Source organism: Chiloscyllium plagiosum, unplaced genomic scaffold, assembly GCF_037043375.1.
Source record: "Chiloscyllium plagiosum isolate Xiang-an unplaced genomic scaffold, Cpla_swu_hap1 HiC_scaffold_49, whole genome shotgun sequence".
In the NCBI taxonomy this organism is placed as follows: domain Eukaryota; kingdom Metazoa; phylum Chordata; class Chondrichthyes; order Orectolobiformes; family Hemiscylliidae; genus Chiloscyllium; species Chiloscyllium plagiosum.
The window spans coordinates 11913151-11923408 of record NW_028270187.1 but is presented as its reverse complement, the minus strand read 5'-3'; the positions used below and the strand labels follow the sequence as shown (position 1 = coordinate 11923408).

General features: G+C 41.4%; 1 long non-coding RNA gene across 1 annotated transcript; it reads right to left on the bottom strand.

Annotated features, from left to right (window-relative positions):
• Positions 1-1853: 1853 nt before the first annotated feature.
• On the bottom strand, positions 1854-6015 carry LOC148135579 (uncharacterized). The gene is made up of 3 exons (XR_015754987.1): positions 5878-6015; positions 5172-5226; positions 1854-4699 (listed from the first exon to the last, which is right to left on the bottom strand). It is a non-coding gene; the product is annotated as an uncharacterized LOC148135579 (long non-coding RNA).
• Between the last annotated feature and the right edge of the window lie 4243 nt (positions 6016-10258).

The following is a 10258-nucleotide window of genomic DNA, read 5'->3' as shown; positions in this document are numbered from 1 at the left end:
TGGCAGATGGAGTTTAATTCAGATAAATTTGAGGTGCTTCATTTTGGAAAGGCACGTCAAGGCAGGGATTATACACTTCATGCTAAGGTCCTGGGGAGTAATGCTAAACAAAGAGACCATGGAGTGCATGTTCATATTCCTTGAAAGCGGAGTCGCCGGTCGATAGGATAATGTTGCAGCTGTATAGCTAATTGGTTCAGCCGCTTTGGAATATTGTGTGCAATTCTGGTCTCCTTCCTATTGGAAGGATTTTGTGAAACTTGAAACATTCAGAAAAGATTCGGAAGATTGTTACCAGGGTTGGAGTGTTTGAGCAAAAGGGAGAGGCTGAAGAGGCTAAACCTGTTTTCCCTGGAGTGTTGGAGGCTGGGAGGTGACCTTATAGAGGTATACAAAATCAGGAGGGTCACTGTAATTGTAAAAAAATTGTAATTCCTCCGTGATATTTAACTCTTGATTTGAAAATTTCTCTCTGGAAATTGAATCAATGTGTGTCTAATTCAATCTACTCTATAACAATGGAAAGGATGATCTTCAGTCTGACAGCAGTAACATACCTGCTGTTTTTACGAAGGAACTGATCACACTTGGCTTTGTACTGAGCACATATTACAGTGTCTTGGTCCTTCAAGTAATTGTCTGGAGGAAGACAGAAGAGACATCGTTTGGAAATCAACATTAAGTCAATGTAATAATTTAATAATAATTCGGCTGTTTTTTTTTTCTTCAAGACAGCAATTCCAACAGGACCACAGGCTGATCCTCTTCTTGGCCTGAGCTGCTCTTTGGTGATTATATATAAAAAAAGTACCAATTCACTGAGAACCACATATTAACCAACACCTCTACAAATGGTTAATCTGGCATCTGGATATTAAAGTTTGTCTGGATATGAAAGCTTCCTTATCTATCCATACCTGTCAGTTCCTGCTCAGTAAATGTGTGAAGACAATTATCAAGATGTACCTGTTAAATGCTGCTCTGTGAATATCTGACTGTAGTTTATCAAACTGTAATTATCTATCTGTATAATCTGTGCAAATATGTGAGTGAATGCAGTATTCAATCTGTCCCTGTCACTCTCTGGTAAATATATTTACATTTTCTCATCACAGTATCCACATAAAGGAAACTGCCAGGGACTGGTTGATAAATACATTTCATACATTTTAAATAAATAGGATCAGTCCCTAGTGTTTCTCTGATGTGGATATGCAAGTTTAGTTATCAATATATATATATATATACCTGTCAGTTTCTGCTCTGCAAATGTGCGTGTTTGCTTTGCCAATCTGTCCCAAACAGTTTCTGCTGTGTGCCTGAGAGTGTAGTTATCAACCTGAACCTGTCAGTTTCAGTTTTGAGACTGCGAGTTTCGATATTAGTCTCTACCTGTCATTTTCTTCTTTGTCAAAGTGAGTGTAACTGTCAATCTGTATCTTTCAGACTCTGCTGTGTGAATACATAAATAGAGATGTCAATCTGTAGCTGTCAGTTTCTGCTTGGTGAATATGTTTGTGTAATAGCCAATCTTTCCAATTTCTACTATGTGAATGTGTGAACTGAGTTTTCACCTGTCACTATCCGTTTCTGCTTTGTGAATGTGAGAGTTTAATTATCACTCTTTCCCTGTCAGGCTCTGTAATATCAGTGTTTTGAGTGTATTTACTCATCGTTTCCTGTCAGTTTGTGTGACTGTTGTTATCAACTGGCACCTCTTAGATTCTGCTATGTGAATATGAGTGTAGTTATCCGTTTCATTTGATCTGATTTATTATTCTCACACGCACTGACATACAATGAAAAGTATTGTTTTGTGTACTTAACAGGCAAATAATATCAGACAAAATGCATCAGGGTAATAGAACAGAATCTGTAATACAGTATTAAAGCAGCAAAGAGAGAGAGATTAACATTAAAATTTGAGCGAGATTAGAATGGTGCTGGAAAAGCACAGCAGGTCAGGCAGCATCCGAAGAGCAGGAAACAAAATCGACATTTCAGGCAAAAGCCTTTCATCAGGAATGCCCGAAACCTCAATTTTCCTGCTCCTCGGATGCTGCCTGACCGGCTGTGCTTTTCCAGCACCACCCTCATCTTGACTTTAAGCTCCAGCATCTGCAGTACCCACTTTCGCCTTAAAATTTGAGCAGTACATTCAAAAGTCTGATAACAGCAGAGAAGCTGTTCTTGAGTTAATTGGGTGGCGTATTCAAACTTCTGCATTTTCTGGTGGTAGCTAGGAAAATATTAGTTTATATACAAAAGATAGGGTGGGTGGAAGTGTGCCAAGAAAAAGACAGATGGAGATAGAATCCAAAGAAAGAGAAGAACACTAGGACAGACAAATGAGTGGATAACTGTCAGACTAAGAGGGTGGATAGCTATTTAATAAGATCTGTTAGTGGCTCACAATTGGTGGTGTACAGCAGCAGACTGTGTGTTAACAAGGGGTGTGGGGTTTTGGGTAATGACATGGAGAGCTCAAGTCCTAAAGTTGTAGAACACAATACTGAGTCCAGAAGACTATCGAGTTCCCAAGCAACAAATAAGGTGCTGTTCTTCAAGCGTGTACTGAGCTTCACTAGAGCACTACAGCAAGCCTGAGACCGAGATGTTGGCCAGGGTACAGGGTGGTGTGTTGAAGTGACATGCAACAGGAAGCTCAGGGTCTTTTTGTCTGGATAGAATGTAGGCGTTCTGAAAAGTGGACACCCGTTCTGCGTTCAGTTTCTCCAACATAGAGGAGACCACATTGTGTGCATTTTCCTTGCCACTGCCAGTTCTGAGGACCAGTCACTGGACCTGAAATGCTGCCAGACCTGTGAATTTTCCACCAATTTTTGTTTTGTAATCAATCTCTCGCTGGGAGTTTCTTCTCTGTGAATATTGTTATCAAAGTGTACACATCAACTTACGCGATTTGAAATTGGGAGCATAATCAATCTATTCCTGTCAGTTTCTGCTTTGTGAATATGAGAGTGTAGTTATCAATCTTTCTCTGAAATTTACTGCCACCTGCATGTGAGTTATTTACCAACCTGTCCCTGTCAGATTCTGCTCTGTGCATCTGAGAGTGCAGTTAATAAACTGTATCCATCAGCTTCTTATTTATAAATATGCAAATTCATTTATCATCCTGTACCTGTCAGGTTTTGCTGTGCAAATCTGTTAGTCTCGTTATTAACCTGTACCTGTCATGTGTGTGTGCATGATTATTGTTCTCTCCCTTTCAGTTTCTGCAATGTGAATACATGAGAGCAGATATCAATCGATGTCTGTCAGTTTTGGTTGTGTCCATACGAGAGTTTAGGACTTGATGTATAAATGTCAATTTCTGCTGTGTCCATGTGTGAATTTAGGAATTGATCTATACATGCCAGTTTCTGCTGTGTCACTGAGAGTGAAGTTCTCAATGAGTTCCAGTCACTTTCAACTCTTATATCAAATTTGCTCAATTCTCTGGCAACCAATAATATTCTAGAATCTATTGTTGATTACCAGAAAAATTCATCTGATTCACGAATGCGCTCGAAGGAGGGAAACTGCCATCCTTACCTTGTCTGGCCTACATGTGACTGCAGACACACATCAATGTGGTTGACTCCTAAGTACTGCATGGGTAGTTAGGGTTGGGCAATAAATGCTGGCCTAGCCACTGATGCCCCCATCCCATGACTGAATTAGAAAAAAAAAGTTCTCTGTGACTGTGATTCAATCTGTGATAGCAGTTCTTAGGGTGTTGTGATTGTGCCTTAAACTCTTAGGCATTTTGTGATTTATGACTCAATCACAGAATTGGTACAGCCATTCAGCGTGTTGTGTCTGTGCTGGGACATTCTATTCTTCATCTGTTCTCCATACTAGTTTCCAATAACTGTTTGGGATTCTGAACTTCATCCACTCACTATCAGTGTCTCGGTGTAAATGGCAATTTGAGATTAGTTCTGCAGTTATCAGCCTTTGAATACCTATAGTACCAGTTTTGCTCTGTGTGCAGTGACAAGTCGAATATTTGGATGCTATTCTCTTTCTATGTTCAGTTGTGTTTTTTCAGTCAGGGTGTAGGATAAACCAGTCCAATGTTCGCTCAATCTGGTGATTGAGGGATTAATGTTGGTTCAATACTTATCTTAGAATCAGTTTTGATTTTACATTTTGTGTATGCACTAGTCTTTGGCAGTTGCTGCTGGGCACCGCAATAAAGTAACATCTAAAACTAAAATCTTCTGAAGCATTTAATAATTTGGTCAGTCAATTTATGACTGTCCATATCTGGAAGTAGTTGTGGGCCTAAATTGCATTTTTATCCCTTTTAACCATTAACTGGCTGCATGTGAGCGAGTTTTCTGTTGTTCTGCCAAACTGTATCACTTTGAAGAGTGGTACTGGTCTACATCACACTGACATTGTCTGTATGTCTCCTTGTGTTTCCAGTCCTGCATGTCATGATCTGATCCACTTTGAGATGGGTTTAAAGTCTTATCAATCAGTGTTTCACACATTTAAAAACTGTGGAAATGCTTCTGCATTACTCAGGCCCTCAACAAGAATGGGAGTGTGGATAAAGTGTATTTTCATCAACACCAGGCTGAGAGACAGGCAGACAGAGACAGATGTGTATGCACATGTGTGAATGAGCTTGAAGCATCCTCTCTGGAAGCATCCTCTGGAGATCAGGCTTGACCAAGAAGTTCACCTGGAATTTACATTGTTTGATTATTCTCTTTATCCAGGACAACTATTTATCAAAAGAATAAATTTGTCCTGGTCAGTTACTCAATGTCCAACTTTGCTTCTATATCTGCACTCAATATCAACTTCATATATACTTGTTATAACAATATAACAGCATGATTGATTATTGATTATAACTTTAAAAATGCCTTTTCTACATATGAATTTAATGCAGCTCAAATGTATATTTATTACAAGCATACAGTCTAACCTGCTTCTAATCTTATGAATGATAATTGGCTTTTAATAATGGAATTTACCATCACTGAGGTGGTATGCATTCAGAACAGGGTGAAATATGGATTTATATATCATCCGTTGTGTTTAACTCTTGGATTGAATGTGTACTTCTGGAAATGGAGCTCAATGTGCGTCTGACTTAACCCACTCAGACAGTGGAAAGGACATTCTCCACTCTGTCAGTGGTAACATACCTGCTGATTGTGAGAAGCAGCTGGTCACTCTTGGATTGGTCCATCAAATATTTGCCTGGAGAAAGACAAAAGAGAGAGCTCCTGTACATCACTAGCAGCTGAGTAGGAAGACATTAAATAATCAATGCAATATTCAGGTCATGATCATTATAATTCTTTGTTTTTGAACAAGGTCAGGTGAACAGAGCAGATCCTGGTTCCACTCGAACCCAGAGCACCTTCCAGTCTTTTTCTATTTTCGAAATTCAAAAACATTTTACTAAGATAAAAATAAACTAACCAAAATATGCACAGCTCCACAAATGTAATGATTACGCAGTTCAATATCCAACTCCCAATACACCAACTGTGGAAAGACGAACACTGGGCCCGATTTCACATACTTTGAGACGTTTCCCGGTGCCTGCTATATTTACCCTTCACAGGATTATTACACTTGTTTCTACTGTCCGTTATTTCAATGTCTATTCGCAACAAATAGCGAGAAACAGAAGCCAAACAATGAATTTCCATCAGTGTTTAGGGGATTATAAACCCCAAGAATGTCCCACAGCAGCTTCTTCCCGCTCTGCCTCCCTCAGCAGGCCCACACACCGCCCGAGAAAGGCCTCTCTCTTCCTCCCCAGCCCGCTCACTCCAAGTTCCGGGACCAGTTCCTGCTCCGCTCTGCCTCTTACAAACAGCCCCCGGTTCTCCCTGAACTCACCCCGAATCAATCCCGGTCTCGGAGCCCCCTCTGTGTCCCAGGCTCCCATCCCGATGTGCTGCTGGAAGGAGCCTGCTGTTCCCTCGCTTCCCTGGGCGCTGATCTCTCCATTGCGGTCTGTTTCAAACAATGCTCCTCAATGGCAGGGCTGGGGGAGGGCCTCACGCATGCGCTCCACTCGTCAGGACGAATCTGCATTGGGGGAGGGGCAGCATCGCGCATGTGCCGGTTTTCCCGATGACTCACAGAAACAAACATCAATTGGTCATTTCCCCAATTCCCTTTTCTCCCAGTTTGACCAAAGCAACTGGGACTGTGGGGGAAAGGGCAGAGAAGGTTTCAAGCTGGGAATTGCCCCTTTATGAAGCTCCAATAGTGCTCATTCCCGGGCCATGTTAATAACTCCTCCCTCTCCCCTTCACTGTTTTGATCACACAGTATTGCCCTTTGATGCGAAGGGCAGTGCTTGTCACTGGCCACTCGGATGTTTTCCTATCTTCCTGATGGTGGAAATTGAATAAAGATTCGTACACCTTGTGTCTCTCACTGTGTCTCACACCTACGCACACATGGGTGCTGGGGAAAACATAAGCCCTACCGCGGTTAGGCGGTAGTGTGGGGGTTAATAGCAAAAGAAAAAAAAGAAAAAAAATAACCTGGATATTTCACACAGCATTGCCCTCTGAGAAGGGCAATGCTTGTCACTGGCCACTCGGGTGTTTTCCCTTTAAAAAAGAAGAAAAAATAATAACTCCTCCCTCCGGCTCTCTCACAATCTGATCAGGGAGCGGAGAAGCTGGAGGCCACTCGGCCCATCCTCTGTGCTCCCCCATTCAATAACATCACGTCTGATCGAATGTTAACTGTGATATTTAATCCTGCTGACCCCTCATCCAAAAATATTAACTTCTTGCCCAAAGTAACATACAGAGAGATGGAATAAGTGAAGGCAGAAAATAACTGATGGAGAGAGTCTTGCGTCACAGTGTCAGACCTTATTTCTGGGTCAGGAGGCCCATGCAAAAGTCAGACCAGCTGTGCAATAACATCTCTGGGACTCGATTTAGTTTGTAGTGGATGACAGATTTTAGTGACAGGTATGCCGCAGAAAGAAAATTGTGATGCATTGTATGCCACAACGAGAGACCCCAGCTGTTTTTATTTTTTCACTCCTGGAACGTGGATGTCGCTGGCTGAGCCTAGCATTTATTCTCCATCGTTTTGAGAAGGCGGTGGTGAGCCACCTTCTGGAACCGCTGTTGTGCATGTACTGCCCACAATGCCAGGAACACGGAGTTCCAGGGTCTTGATCCAGTGACAGTGAAAGAAAACGGTCTTATTTCCAAGTCAGGATCGTGAGTGTCTTTGGACGAGAGCTTGTCTCGGAGATGTTCCCTAAAGCGCTCTGCTAGGAGGCGTCCAGTCTCCCCAATGTGACCATATAGTTACAGCTGATGGGAACACCAAGGGAGACAGTGAGGACAGAGGAGATTTCATCCGGAATAAACATTCCCCGACCTAATATATAATGTAATAATTGCATAACATTCATGGCAATGTACTAATCGGTGCCGCAGAAAGCCGTGTCTTCCAACTAACTCCCCTCCCGGCTCGGCTAGATTCAAAATATATTGAAGAACAACAGAATTGACTTCGTGCGGAGGGAACAAATTAATGTCGTGCTCTTAGGTCCCCTATCGCTTCCCGCTCCCTCTGGATGGTTTCGTGGCTCTGAAAAGAGCCGTTGTGCTTTTCTCTCTCTGTCTCGGGGTGAATGTGCCGGGCGGCCAAGCTCTGTTTAGGCGCGCTCCCCGCGGATCCGGCGGGCCAGCTGGATGTCTTTGGGCATGATGGTGACCCGCTTGGCGTGGATGGCACACAGGTTGGTGTCCTCAAACAGTCCCACCAGGTAAGCCTCGCTGACCTCCTGTGTTTGCAGAGAAAATTTTCTGACAAGTATAATTTGATAAAGACACTCAAATATTCATAGGGCAGAATGTATTGATCCCAACACTATCTCACCAAGCAGAAACTGTCAGGGAAATATTGATAAATACACTCACATGTTCACATTGCAGAGACTGACAGGAAGCATTGCTTCCGAATTTCTCATATTTACACAGTGGAATTGGTCAGGGATCGACTGACAATTTCACACACATATTCAGCCAGAAAAACTGACAGGTATGGATTAGTAACTACATTTACAGATTCTGACAGGGACAGATTAAACTAAACTCTCAGAAAAACTCAAAGCAGAATCTGATAGGTAGAATGATAAATGCATCTACACATTCACAAAGCCAAAAACTGACAGTTACTCATTGATAATTAAACACTGATTCAGAGAACAGAAACTAATGAGGAAAGATTGATCAATTTACTTTCACGTTGCAAACACTGACAGCAATAGATTAATAAATACATCCACAGACACAGAGCAGAAACTGTTAGGTACAGATTGATAACTACACGCCTGTATGCATATAGCAGAAAGTGACGTGGACAGATTGATAACTATAGTCACACATTTTCATTGCAGCATCTGACAGCAATACATTGATTGACAATCTCTTGTTCACATGACAGAATTGACAGAGACTGAAAATGACAGTCACATTCACACAGCAAAATCTGACAGGTACAGTTTGATAACAGCACTCTCACATGCACACTGACTGAAACTGGCAGGTATATGTTGATAACTGCATTCACCTATTAACAAACCAGAAACAGACAGGTACAGGTTATTACTGACGCTCTCAGATTAACAGAACAGAAACTGACAGGGACAGGCTGCTCAATAAACTCACACATTGCAGAGAGTGACAAATATATATTTAGAACTGTATTTTGACATTTACAAGTAGAGATGGATAACTCCATTCAAATATTCATACAGGAAGAATGGACAGGTCCAAATTGATAGCTATATTGACATATCTATGAAACAGAGACTGGCAGGAACAAATTGAAAACTAAATTCAGATTGCAGTGCTCTCAGCTGCAGGGTTATGGGCTGTTAGCAGGAACATGGGATTAAATGGCCATCTGGTGTGTTTGTGTTGGAATGGACAAGATAGGCCAAATGGTCCTCTTATGTGCAATGACATTTCAATGGATCTATCGTTCTATATCAATCTGTCACTGTGAGTCACTACTATTTGAATACATAAGTAATTTAAGCAAGACTAAGAAGGACAGAATGTGAGAGTGTGGTTGTTATTCACAAAGTAGGAATTGACATGAATAGTTCAATAACTAAACTCATATTCACAGCCCCACTTGCATTGGATAGTCCCATTCATGGAGCTGTACAGTAATTGTTTCGTTTCTGGACCTAAGTCAATTGGTATTGAATTAACAAAAAGAAAAATCACCAGACATGGAGCAAGAGTAGAATCAGACATGTTGTTCTGTTTGAATTCCTGGCTTTAAATACAATATCCTCATGATTATTAACAGAATGTTGCGTTGTTCAGTTAAAGATGGTCAAACTTGGCTAATGGTGATTCCCAGGAGATTTCACTTCTGTCTTCCTCCAGGCAAATACTTGAAGGATCAAGACAATGTAATTTTCCCTCGCCATGAAGCCAAGTATGTCCAGCTGCTTTTAACAAACAGCAGGTATGTTACTGCTGTCAAAGCGAAGAACATTCTTTCCACTGTCGGAGTGAATTGAGTCAGCTACACATTGAGCTCAGTTTGAGAGAGATGTTCAAACAATTGAGAAGATATCAGTTTGTTTCTTTCTCACAGTTCACAATGCACATATGTCCAGTTTGAACAAATTCACCATTCACAGCTCATTGATATTTGCACAATTTTGAAACTGGAAAGTCGGAATTCTAGTCCAAAATATGCACTCATGAACTGAAACAGATCTGCCTACAATCACCCTCATAACAAGTATCACATAACAAATCTCACCCTCACCGAGAATATTAGTGGCTGCCAGAGAGATACATCCCTTTACCAAATAGAAACTGACAGGCATGCATTGATACCTTTGTTCACTCGTTCATTTTGCAGAAAGAAGCAAAAACGCATTGATGACGACACATATTAACAGGGCAGTTACACATACACACACACACACCCCTTTTGCAGGCACTGTCATGGATAGATTCATAACACTCAGATGTTCACATGACAGAAAGTGACACACACTTTCTTATTTTCATTGCACATACCAACAGGAATGGGTTGACAACTACACTTTCATATTCAGATATCAGAAAGTAACCCGCACAGATGAATAACTTTGCTCAAATGTTCACCTATCAGAAGGTGGCATTACAGATCAATAACCAAACTCAACTGCTGTCAGGTGGAGTGAAGGTGAGACTGAAAGTGACACTTTCATTGCCAAAGATAAAAG